This window comes from Taeniopygia guttata, chromosome 6 (assembly GCF_048771995.1).
Source record: "Taeniopygia guttata chromosome 6, bTaeGut7.mat, whole genome shotgun sequence".
Classification (NCBI taxonomy): domain Eukaryota; kingdom Metazoa; phylum Chordata; class Aves; order Passeriformes; family Estrildidae; genus Taeniopygia; species Taeniopygia guttata.
The window spans coordinates 24,956,266-24,968,817 of record NC_133031.1 but is presented as its reverse complement, the minus strand read 5'-3'; the positions used below and the strand labels follow the sequence as shown (position 1 = coordinate 24,968,817).

Below are 12,552 nucleotides of genomic sequence, written 5' to 3'. Positions count from 1 at the left end.
CCAAACCTCTTCTACTATTCTGGTTTGTTCTCCTCATGCTTCATACCTTCTCGTTTTAAGAAAAACCCAAACAACTCCCCATCTCCTAAAGCACAACAGGCCCTTGTGATTAACCAAGGCTCTCCAATCTCACAAGGTTATAAAGAGATGGATTTATTTTGGCAGACCACTAGTTAATCTGTAACATATTCCTGCAAAGTAACTTGCACTGGGTACTAAATGAGGCAAAAGTTTGTCATTCAAAATGGCATTTCTTTAGGTACATCGCTGGGATGAAAGCACAGAGCTCCATGCCTGACTCCCACCATCAACCTCCTAAAGTCCCAGTGCACCTGGCAGAGACAGCACAAGGGCCCAGAGGTAAAGCTCCCAGCCCGGGGCAGGGCACCAGCCCTGCTCTCCAGCAACTTCAATGCACAAATAGAAACTATAAACAAGAGCTTTTGCCCAGACCATGGAGAACTCCAGTAGCATTAGAAGTGTTAACCGCTAGACCATTAAAATATTATTTTTTTTCCAGGCAAATAATATAAGTACTGCTGAGGCAAAACCGGGAGAAAGGGCAACATTTCTCCCTTTATGCAAGAATTTGGCCCTCTATGCACACATTCCTTCATTAATCTGCACTTTCTGTACCACAGTCACAAGTGGAATCTAAATTACTGACTTTCCCACTCTCAGTTGGCTCTGCAGCACATCACTTGCACCAGTTTCAACACCCTTTACCAGTAAATAACTCTGTTTCTTTAGCAGACCAGAACTTGAACTTGGACCACTGAATTAAAACATGAAACTCCACCAGCCAGTCAGACCATAAAGTTTCGGTTTTTTCTAACTAAAATAAACACTATCTCTGGTGCTTATTCAAAGAAGGAGTGTGAATACTATTCCACCATCCTTCCTAGCAATTCCCACACCAGACCCGTGTAGTTCTCAATTCACCTTTTGTTACAAACAGCTGATGGAGCAGTCCATACAGGAACTTGCTTTCCTTAGCATTTGCTGCCATAGGTCAGCCAGTAGAAGACCAAGGGTTTTGAATCCTTATTCCCTGAGGACAAGAGCACACAGATTTGCTTTATTTCTTGAAAAGTCATCCTACCTGCTAGCCAACACCTCATGTTGAATCTCACAAAGACAGAAAGAAGAGATGGGTCCTGCCCAGAACTGTTTACAGGCTGCATATGAGAAAATAAATAGGAATAAGAGGAACATGACTCTGTAAGCAAGCATATGTTCTATCTGATTTTCTGTTATTTTAATGAATCTGTCAGGACCCATGCTGTTCCATAGTCATGGCCAGCGCTATTCCTTGCCCCAGAGGACAGCAGGAGGTGACTGCTTCTGTCACCACTACAGCACACGGAAGTTAGTTCTAGTCCTCTCTGATTTGCATAGGCAAAAATACACTTCAAACTAGAAGCTCCAAGCCCTGTAATTATAAGCCCTCACAGAACCCCCTCAAACTTTCATGGTTATTTTCTAATGCCTTGGGTAACAGAGTCAGTCAGTTTTGTAGAGGAGGTACCCCAATGTTTCCTGTGAGAACACATCAAGGAAGTTCTGCCACCCCTGGCTTTTTAACACCAATGTGTACAAACAGGGAAAAACTTCCCAATAATTCAGTTTTCATCAATTTTATATTGCTGCAGATTTACTTGCATGACCTTTCCTGACACAGATGACATGTTACCATCTACTGAAGCTGGGTAATACACAGCAGGTGACAGAGAAGGAATATCATGAAGATGAAATATTTTTAAATAGCTGAAGGAGAGAGATGGGCTAGAAAACTAAGCCAGCGTGGAATGGGAACAACACACTGTTTTACGATTCATGCAGAGGGGCATTTTTGCATCTTGATGTATTGATAAGAGTGAAAAGAGGAAGAAATTTGATGCCACATGAGTCAGAGCATTGTTCCTGATGAAGCCACATTCAGAGTGTGACTGCCTTGAAGATCACGTGTGAACTGGAAACAAGCCTAAAGGGCTCAGGGGATTTTATTCTCTTGGTGGAAAGACACATACACTATTTCAGAAAAACAAGGAGCAATTAAGTGTGGAGACCAACTCATCCGTCCATTTTCCTTGCTGTTTTTAGCTTAAAAAGAAAGTGTAACATCCTTTAGTCAATGTTCAGATAAGGGGCATTCTTCTGGTAAGAAAGATCAGAGGAGCTTTAATTTTTTTTTCAGGGTTTGCAGTTTTGGTTTTTTTTTTTTTTAAGTACATAAATGCTCCTGTTTTTCTAAGCCACAGCACTAAATTATAATGTAATAAGGACCACACTGCATCCCTGACAGATGCTTTTTCTGACAGCACAGAGAGATGCAGCTGTTGAACTGGAGTCTGCAAATCCAGACCTCTGGGCCATGAAGCATTTCCCTGATTAGTTTTCTGCACCCAAAAGCAGATCGCAATTCAGAATCTGAATCTACTGCTGTAAATAGAGTACACAGAGGAAAAACAGAGAATATTTCTTATCAAACTGAAGTTGCACAAATCCCAAACCACTATCAATCTGTTGGTTTTTTTTTTCCCAGAGGGTGCACTTCAAAATCTCTGGAATACTGAAGTTATTAAGGGTAATTTGCCCATCTCTACACTTTATTACAGCTGCTCACACAGTACTACACACCCCACTCTGCACTAACTGAGCAAGCAGTACCAGCCATGGTATCACAAAATTACTGCTGCAGCTATATCACTAAAGACAAAACTGATAAAGTCAGTCCATAAGGGTTAAAGCATGGATTTTCCAAAGCACAGCATTAAGAGAAGATGGAAAGAATGTATTGTCATGTATATATATAGCAAATAAATCTCAAAATATTCCAGTTATCAAAAGCTAAAGAGCTTCTGAATTTCCAAGCAACAGCTTGTACACTGGTCAGTCTCAAGCTGCAATCAGCTTGGGATGAGGCATGACCTGGAGTCCCCAGGGAGCAGCTTTGCTGTTTGAGGCTTCAGAGCAGAAACTTCTCTGTGGGATAACTCATGAATGGGTAAAGAGAGGTCAGGTAGCCACTCTGCAACTAACAGGATAAAACATCTCCCAGCAAAATGGCTAAGGTTCCAGGATCTCTGGTGAAGAGCATTGTGAGAGCTGCAGTCAGCTCTCACAAACATAGTGAGTGACTTTAGCACTCTTGCAAATCTATCTGTAGTACACTTGTAGAATATTTCTCTGAATTTTTTCCCTTTCACCATTGGTACAGATAGCCTGGATGTTTCATCCTTTGTTTGATAAAGGCCATTGCATGCCTGTGTAGGAAGGATGCAGGGAACTGCAATCACTGCATCTCCATTTTCAGGAATTCATTACTAACATGATGCAACATCCTTTGTAGCATCCCCAAGACAGCACTACCCACTTTCCTACCCAAGCCTGACTGCAAGGAGCCATGCACAGAATAGCACAGGCCAAAGAGAGTATGGCCATTTTACAGTCAGCAACCATCCAAAATCCAAGTGTTGAGATACTGAGACACAATACCAAGATATTGAATCACCCACCCTTGCTCAAGCAATAGTACCTTGGGCTGGTCAGAAAGGAGACAGGTTTGCCCAGGAACCTTGTCACAGTCATGCTTCTTGATCAAGATCTCTTTAGCCAGTTTTGCAAAGCCACTGATGTGCAGAGAGATTAAGAGAAGAAGAACAGCAACTCCTACCATGCCATGGCTCCTGTTCCATGTGAGATCTGTATGGGACCAGCACCCATCAGGACTCCCAATCTTGTGTTCCTACTAAGCACACAGCTTCACTCAGAATCATAAAACAAGAAGGCAACAGAAATTATAGTCTCTTACCCCTCAGAGATGAAAAAAACAGAGGGTGGCATTGAACCAGTTTAAGATAATGAGAAAATAAACTGAGCAATTCTCCTTCAGTAAGTTGCAAGAAATTCATATCATCAGTGACGCCTTTGTAAAAGCAATTAGATTCTTAAAGCTCTATTTTATATTTGATAATCTGATTCTATTTTATGTGCAAAGACAGAAGTCATTTTGATCTGGGATACTTCAGTACATTATAGGCACCCATATATTTCCATCTTCCAGAGACTTTTTTTAAAACTTTTTCTTTTTTATCTCAGTCTCTTTATAAGCCACCATGTTTTTAACCTTTGAAAAATACCAATTCTTAACAACCCTTATGTCTTCAATCCGTCTTCAAACAGCCTTGGAAAAAAAGTAAGGTTTTATTTAAGTCGAGTCAGTGAATATTACAGATAGGCAGATCAGAGATGAAGCTGTGGCTTTCAAAACTCTCACCCAAAAGCCTTCCTTTACTCTCCTCCTCCCAAACACTACGGAAAGTGAAACATTTCTATCTTTCTTCTGACAAAAAGCCTGGTCTGATGAACAGAAAATAAAATCCAGGATTTATTTCATTGCAAAAGAGTATCCCAAATACTCTTGCCACCAAGCTGTCATTTGTCAGTTTGTAACATTTAGGTTTTCCAACCAAGGAAAAGATAAAACCATGGAGAAATTTTCCTTAAGCAAAAGATGTTTACCAGAAATCTCCTTTACTTTACAGCAGAAACCAACCCAGAGCAGGGATCGCATTTACACCAGAGCTCTGACAAATGCTTGTTGAGCTGCAGCACTTAAACCACTTGCATTTTAAACAGCAGTTTGTCAAGTGATACTAATTATTTGGGAGGTCTCTGCTCCTAGAAACGTAAACATTTCTTTTCATACCAATCACATTTTCTTTTCCATGTGGTGCTTCCAGCAGAGACTGAAATTAAAATGGCTTCTTTGTGTGCCACAATGTGGTTTATGGCTCAAATCCCCCTCTACTCTTGCAAACAGGGGATAGCATTGCCCCGGGGCTCTGCACTGCACCTTCCCATCCCTGCTTTGTCGGCAGAAACCACCTCTGCACAGGTAGAGAGCTCTCCCAGGATCAACCCATCCACTTTTCCCAAGGCTGCACAGCTTCCCTCTGGCTGGTAACACAGGCCTGGGACTTGCAGTAGCCCGAGGATCACTTGAACTCCATCAAGCAAGCTGAGGGCTCAGCTGCTAAGGAGCATTGCAGGGAACTGACACACAGGCTCTTGCAGGAGTCCGAGTCAAAAAAACACAGCCAATTCCCAGACCCACCAAGGTGCAGCTCAAACGCAGGCACGTTTCCTTCAAACTCCCTCCTGGTTTAACAGGCACTGCCTGGGCTCTGCTTAAGCCAGGCCACAAGCCTCAGAGTTTCTTGAAAAACACAATTTCAGTCCTGCCCCAGTATCTCACAGCAGGCCCTGCTTTTGCTGACAAGTCTATTGGCCAAAAACTTCCAGTGTTACATCCGCATGGCGCCACGTGGCCGCACAGCAGGGCCTATCACAGAGGAAATCTGGCAGTGTCAGCCAGAAAAAGTTTCATGAAATTGCAGCAAGTAAACCAAACACTTTACCAGAAGTGAGACTAAACCAGCATTTTCAGAATCACAGAGCCATCTGCAAGTTACTTGTGGGAACCTTCTTGTTAGGGTAGTCAAAGATGGGATCAGCCTCTGCTATCCAGACAAGCTTTATAGCGAAGTCACATCCTTCCTCCTTGAGACAAGTGTTGGATCCTTTTCTGTTTTCCCGACCTCATCAAAGTCTCCTGTGAGCAAGTTGCTGAGCCCTGGGAGCTGACCCAGCATGTCTGGGAAGGTCACCTGGCATGGACCTGCATCACACAGCCTCTGTGCAGAACCACCGCTGAGGTGCAGCGTGATGGGGCAAAGTCAGACCATGGGTACCAGTGTTACTTAACCCCTCCATGTTCCTTCTCTGTATAAGGATGTGTTTACTAGTATAAGCAGAAAATGTAAATTGAACCACAAAAAGGAGCTGATTTTCATAGCAAGGGGCCTTGGTTTAACACAAAGATTTCTCATGAAAGAAGTTATTTTAACTGGATGGAGAGGGCAAGAACTTCAGATTTGTGCTGATGCTGGCTGTTAGGGGAGAGGCAATCAGGAGCGCACTGTATACAGCTTTTATTATACGACCATTTTACTACTTCCCTTCTTCTTTAAAACAGAAGTGCTATCAAGGTGTCTAATGATGGAAGTATGTTCATGCATCCAATCAATTATGTCTCACTCTGAGCCCACCCCCTTTCAGCTATCAGGCCCATGGTAAATCTCAGATGAGCCAAAGGATTCCTCTCCTCAGCACCATCAATTGCAGTCATCTGAAATGTTATTTTTAATGACAATGAATTACAGTGTCCCTTCAAGAGACAATTAAGGACAGAGTCAAGGAACAGAAATACTGGTGAGACTAACTCGACAAGAGCTACAGAGAATGTGGCTCTGACTCATTTTGGACTCAGAGAAAAACATTTTCAAAGTGAAACATTGATTTAACAGTGAATAGACAAGAAGAAAAATGAAAGGACAACAACGGTCACAGGCATCAACCCCAGAGCAAAGCTCAGGGACACACAGGGCTGAAGCATGTGCACCAACCATGGGCACATGCACTGCAAAGCTTGTGGCTCACAGCCACACTCCTATAGCTCAGCACCCTGCTGTGTCATCACTGACCCCTGACAACTGCTGAGAGCAAACATCAATTCCACCTTTTGGTTTTCTTTCACTTTACAGGAAACTCCCTTTCCTTTAGGGTTAATTTTTAGACTGTTCTTGATGTAACCATCTGCACATATAGGTGTCATTAATGCAAAAGACTTTATTGAAACTAAAGCGGCCACATCAGTTTGGAGATTGTTCGTACAGACATAGCTTCTTAATTCCTGCTTCTTAATCCCTCTTCTTAATTCCTGCTAATGTCTCCAATGGTAATCATATTTGTTTGGTAAATTTATTTTATACCATTAACAATATGAATTTTCAGGCGCTGGGAGCACTTGCTTTGATTAAGTATGCAAATGATTCCCTAGAACATGTCAGGAGACCCTATAAACCTTCCTGAAGAGACACCTGCTGCCTCTAAACTAATTGAATGATAGATTAATATAGCACCCATAATTCTTAAGAAAACAGGAGAAGTAAGGAAGAAGTGAAGAAGGATCAGAGCTAAGAATGCATTCACATAGAGGAGGGAAAGGAGCAGTGTAAGAGGAGACAAATAAAACAACAAAATCTGACAAACAACATTCGCTCCCAAGGTCCCATCAGAACAGAGCATCAAAACTGACAGAAAAGTTAATGAGAAAATGCCATGAAAGCAAAGGACAAAATGAGAAAAGGAACAGCCTTTGCTTTCAGCACTGGAGCAAGATCCCTACACCCAAAAACTGCCACAGCTAATGAAAAACTCATTTGTCTTTCATAAATAAAGCAGTTTTCAAGTATAAACGTGGCTACCCATTAAATCTCCACATACAGAGATCCTACACTTCCTGTCACAAGTGTTGTCAGCAGCTGATAATGCTCTATTATCGGTCACCCTGGCACACTGGCAGGTGACACACAGGTGACACCAAAATAATCTCTGGAAGTTCCACTTTCAGCAAATGCCAACACTGTTTTGGCACCCTGCCCAAGGTCTACTGCACCAGTTAATCCAACCCTGAACAGGATTAATTGCTCATACACACAGACTCTTTTGCTTTCAGGGCTATATAGCAATTGCTGAAATCAGATAACCTTTTCTCTTCAGTCCTGTATTAGTTCTCAACAAGCAACTGTCTGAAGGACACAGGAGATTTTCATCTCTTAGTGAGTCTGATATCATCACTAGTCACTCCATCAAATGGCAAGTTATCCCAAAATCTAGGCAATAACTCAGAGATTATTAGAATATAAACACTAATTTGCAGAGAAATCTCACTAGCAGTTGGTGTTATAGGTTTGTTTGTATTTTGGGTTTTTTTTTGGTGTTGCTGTTTCTTATTTCTTCTAGGATACTCAAAGTTTTAATTAGGTGTAAGAAGATGAAAATTATTAAATTAAAATATATGTGTGTGTTACAGAGCAATGCTGTTTAATGAGATTAACTGCAAGGGTAAATTGTGGTAATTAGAATGGTTATTGCACTACAGGCAATAAACAGACAGCGAGACACAAATGGTGGGGCTGATTTCAGCAGTGCATATAGATACACATTTACCACTCTACAAGGAATTCAAGAGGGCAAATACAGAGCTCTACAGTGCACAGAGGGAAAACAGCTTTATAGAAGTAAGAGTAAAGAAGTTGCATACCATAGCCATTTTTCACTAGGGAAATGGCCTCCATCATCTGCTCTTCCCCAGAGCTCTTCAGCTGCTGCCATGGGGGCTGAGGCTCCCACACAGCACCCAAATGTCCCAGACCTCCCACCAACATGTGTGAACAAGACCCGGAAATCGTCTTCCAGGAGAACAAAATGTGGGGGAAGGATCATGTGAGAGCTTCACCCTCTTTTGTACAGGAATAAATGACCAGCCAGGAACGAAAGGAATGTCTGTGGAAAATGAGAACCTGATGAAATGGGAAATTAATCCAGATAGTCACCCAAAAGCCTGTTGCCACGCAGTGTGGACAAAGTCCTGCTATAACCAAATTCCTGCTTCCTTCTTCCATTCTGCAGCACACAAATGTGGCTGCATAGCTCACCAGACCTACATATGGGTGATATAAATCTGGTCATGCATAACCCCTATGTGATCCTCTGTATACACCACACAAAGATACACGAGCTATTATTTATATTGTATTCACAGCTTACAGAGCACCTTCTGCAAGCAGCTTAAACACTCAGCCGTTCCAACTGAAAATCACACCTGTCAATCAGCACCACCTCCCGGGCTAAAAACCAGACGTACTCTCACTTGGGACTTCTTTGCAATTACATTGATGCCATACAATTACAGTCTGAAAAACGTGGCATGAGATACCTTTTCCCCTGCTCCTTGTAAAAATGATTCCACGGCAAAACTCTGATGAATGCCGGTGACGTGAGTAATTAAAGTGAAAGTGAAACAAAGCCCTGCAACTAAGGATTTATTGATAATTACCAGTGGTAGTAGGGCAGTTATTGAGTAAATGTGCAGATATGAAGACTCATATACCAGCAAATGCCAACACTGGCACATGAACCAACCCACAGTGTACACTCTAGCTAGTCAAAGGTCCTCTGTAGAGATGTGTACGTGCCATCACCAACCGCTGCACGCCTACCTACACTGAACCCCTCTCCCACACACTGCAGCAGCTTCCTTGGCTAAACCATCACTTTCTGTTAGTTTGGTTCTTGGTGAAAGAGACATAAATAGTACCCAGGTGTTTGGGGATTTTTCTCCTTTGACTGAATCTCCTAGATTTAGCCCCTAAAATCAAGAATAGGATCTTCTACAAATAGCAGCTCACTCATGGCCATACGGAGGCTTGAAAAACTACTGCAGCAGATGAAAGTTGTATCAAACACATAAGAAGAACTCGGGACATATGCATCTATTAGACATTTCTTTCAAGCATGATTAGCTAGCAAGTAGTTTAATATAATTATTTAATACACCCTGACTCTGTTACAGGAAAACTGTAGTATTCAGTCATTCTTGTAGAAACCAGCTTTCTGTGAATCACAAAGAAACCACATCAACATTTCCTGTTTAAAATAGCATCAAGCACTGCATATATAGCTATTACATTTTAAATAGCAAGTAAACATCCTGCCCATAAAGGTTGTGTTACCTTTGAACCTCCTATTTTGACTTTTCTTCTTGCTGCATAGAATGCTCTGGAAAACACCACAATGACTTCTACGGAGGGTGGTGGGAAAGAAGAGGGAATGGGAAAGAGGAACAGAGACAGTCACAGTGCCAGGAGAAGGAACATAGACAGAGACTGCCTGAGTGGCTTTCAGCACTGAGCAGAGAATAGTCCCATGACCCAACATCTTAAGCCATCAGATGACTCCTTTCAAAAGCAAAGCTGCTGCTCTTCAATGGCTACAAGCCATTGGGGCTTGTTTGGTAGAGGAGAATAAAGTCAGAAGTGGACCTCTCTTAGGAAGCTCAGGTATCTTTAGTGACGCTAGCTAAACATTTATTTTTACTCTCAGTCCCATCAGGTGGGAATCTTTCCTTCAGGTGACTCAGGGCCCATTCAGTACCCACTAACACCACCTCAGGGCAGATGAGCACAGCTCTGCAGCCATGTATCAATGGGAAAGGAGCATTTTCACCTAGGGAGATGCTTGTGCATGTGAAACTGTGTGTACCTCACAGTATGGCTCAAATAGGATCAGCAGCACTGGCTTGCAGGACTTCACACAGTAGACCCAAGCAGCAGTGCAGGTCCAGGGACATCCAGTGTCACCACTGTGGCCACACAACCCCATGCATGACATGTCATCTACTCGTGTTTTTTCTTGAGCCAAAGGATGTCGAGTCTCCTCTATCCAGCAGGATTGCTGTGTATCTTTGCTGTTTGAAAGCAGATTTGTGAGTGAAAGGGGGCAAAATTATGCCAGGTACTCCTCATGATGGTCTGCAGTTGTACTTGGCTACTGTAAACCCAGAATCACAGAATCATTAAGACTGGAAAAGATCTCCAAGATAACCAAGACCAACTCCTAACCAGCCCTGCCAAGTCCACCACTAAACCATGTCCCTAAGCACCACATCTATATGCTTTCTGCACACTTCCAGGGCCAGTGATTCCACCACTTCCCTGAGCAGCCTGTTCCAACACCTGACTCCCCTTTCAAAGAAGAAAATTTTTCTAATATCCAATCAAAACCTCTCCTGGCACAACATGAGATCATTTCCTCTTGTCCTTATCTCTTGCTACTTGGGAGATTAGCCTGACCCCCACCTCACTACAACCTCCTTTCAGGCAGTTGTAGAGAGTGTTAAGGTCTCCCCTGAGCCTCTTTTTTTCCAGGCTAAAAAACCCCAGCTCCCTTAGCTGGTCCTCAAATGATTAACTCCTCAGACCCTTCAACAGCTCTGTGACCCTTCTCTGGACTCACTTGATTTCCTCAATGTCCTTCCTGGACTGAGGGGCTCAGAACTGGACACAGCACTGAAGTGCAGCCTTGCCAGTGCCCAGTACAGGGGGACAATCCCTACCCTGCTCGCCTCACTATTGATCCTGCTAGCCACACTATTGCAGATAAAGGCCAGGATGCCATTAGTCGGGGCACACTGCTGGCTCGTGTTCAGCTGGCTGGCAGCCACCAAACCTCTGTTCTTACATCATAGCACCCACAGTTTTTTAAAACAAACAACCTGATTTTATGGTGTTTTTGACAGGGTGCCTCCCTCAAGAGCCATTTCAGAAGCTTTTATCTCAATTAACTTTTATGACCCTGACAAGGTCAGGGTGTGCCCAGGCAGAGACCCAGCAGCCAGCTCTGGGCACACGTCTCAGGAAAACCTGCTGTCTCCCCAGGACCAGCTCAGCAGAGCATGTGCAGCATCTCCCCACCTGAGCTAATTTTCACTGAACAGTTGGGTGCTTGTAAAAATCCCACCTCATCCTTGCAACATGGAGAGGTCACCAGAAATGTCTGGAGGACACTGGTTAATTACCTGTGCTATCTAAAACAAGGATTATCAATCCTAAAGATATCAGTACAACTCCTTTCAGCATTCACTTTCAATTCACTTTCAATTCAATTTATGAGAAATGGATACAGATTCTGTTCTCCTTCCTCAGCTCAACAGAAAGACGGAACTGGAGGAACAGTAGACACAGACAAACCACAAGTACAGATGTAGTCTATTTTTGTTAAATGTGCCATTGCAGCACGAGTTTTTAAATATAATCCCTATTTTTTTTCAAGTGTCACTGTGGTGAACAAAGCAGTGCATCACCTCTGTATATAACACAGCCTGTAGCCCTTCTGAAGAGGAAAATTTGAGTTAATTACCCACATCACCTCATTAGTCTCCATCTTCCAAAAAATATAAAATTAAAGAGAAGCATGCTTGCTGGAGTGGAATCGCTAAAAGGCAGAAGTTTCAAGATTCCTATGCACTGTGCTGCCAGCTGCAGGCAAAAGGCCCCAACAGGAATGCCAAGCCCCTGGCACACACAGGAAACATATATATTTTTAATTCTTTCACTGACATTTTTTTAATTCATTCAAATAATGCTTCAGAGGGGAAAAGGCACTTACAATCACAAGATGACAGCCAAAGCTTTTTTTTTTTTTGGTGACCCAGCAGTACAGTTATTCTGCATACTGCATGAATATCATGAGGTTAAATAAGAAATAAGGTCAAGCCACAGAAACTTCAGAACAAAAACAATGAACAAATAAAAAAATCTCTATCATCTTCCTAAATATATTTGGGGAGAGTAATTTACTCCCTAACTATGCCTATTTGTTCCTTAAACTATAGTGTTTGGACTTGGTAGAAAATATGAGAAGAATCGGGGCTGTAATATGAATATTCACAGTGTAAATGTATATACCTCATGTATCTCTATTCAAAGAAAGGATACGAGATACTCCAAACCCACACAGTGCTTTACCTGTGTCTTCCATATCCATGTTTACTATCGTGACAAGGAAGAGTCTCTGAAAACCCCATTCACACCTCACTGAGCATGCAGCACACATCCTACCTTCAAGCCCACACAGAACATCTCA

The 12,552-nt window shown here is 42.6% G+C and overlaps 1 protein-coding gene across 4 annotated transcripts in view; it reads right to left on the bottom strand.

The window, feature by feature from the left end:
• The window catches only part of NEURL1 (neuralized E3 ubiquitin protein ligase 1), a 144,917-nt gene that overhangs the window by 69,714 nt on the left and 62,651 nt on the right, over nt 1–12,552 (bottom strand). The window lies entirely within an intron of this gene.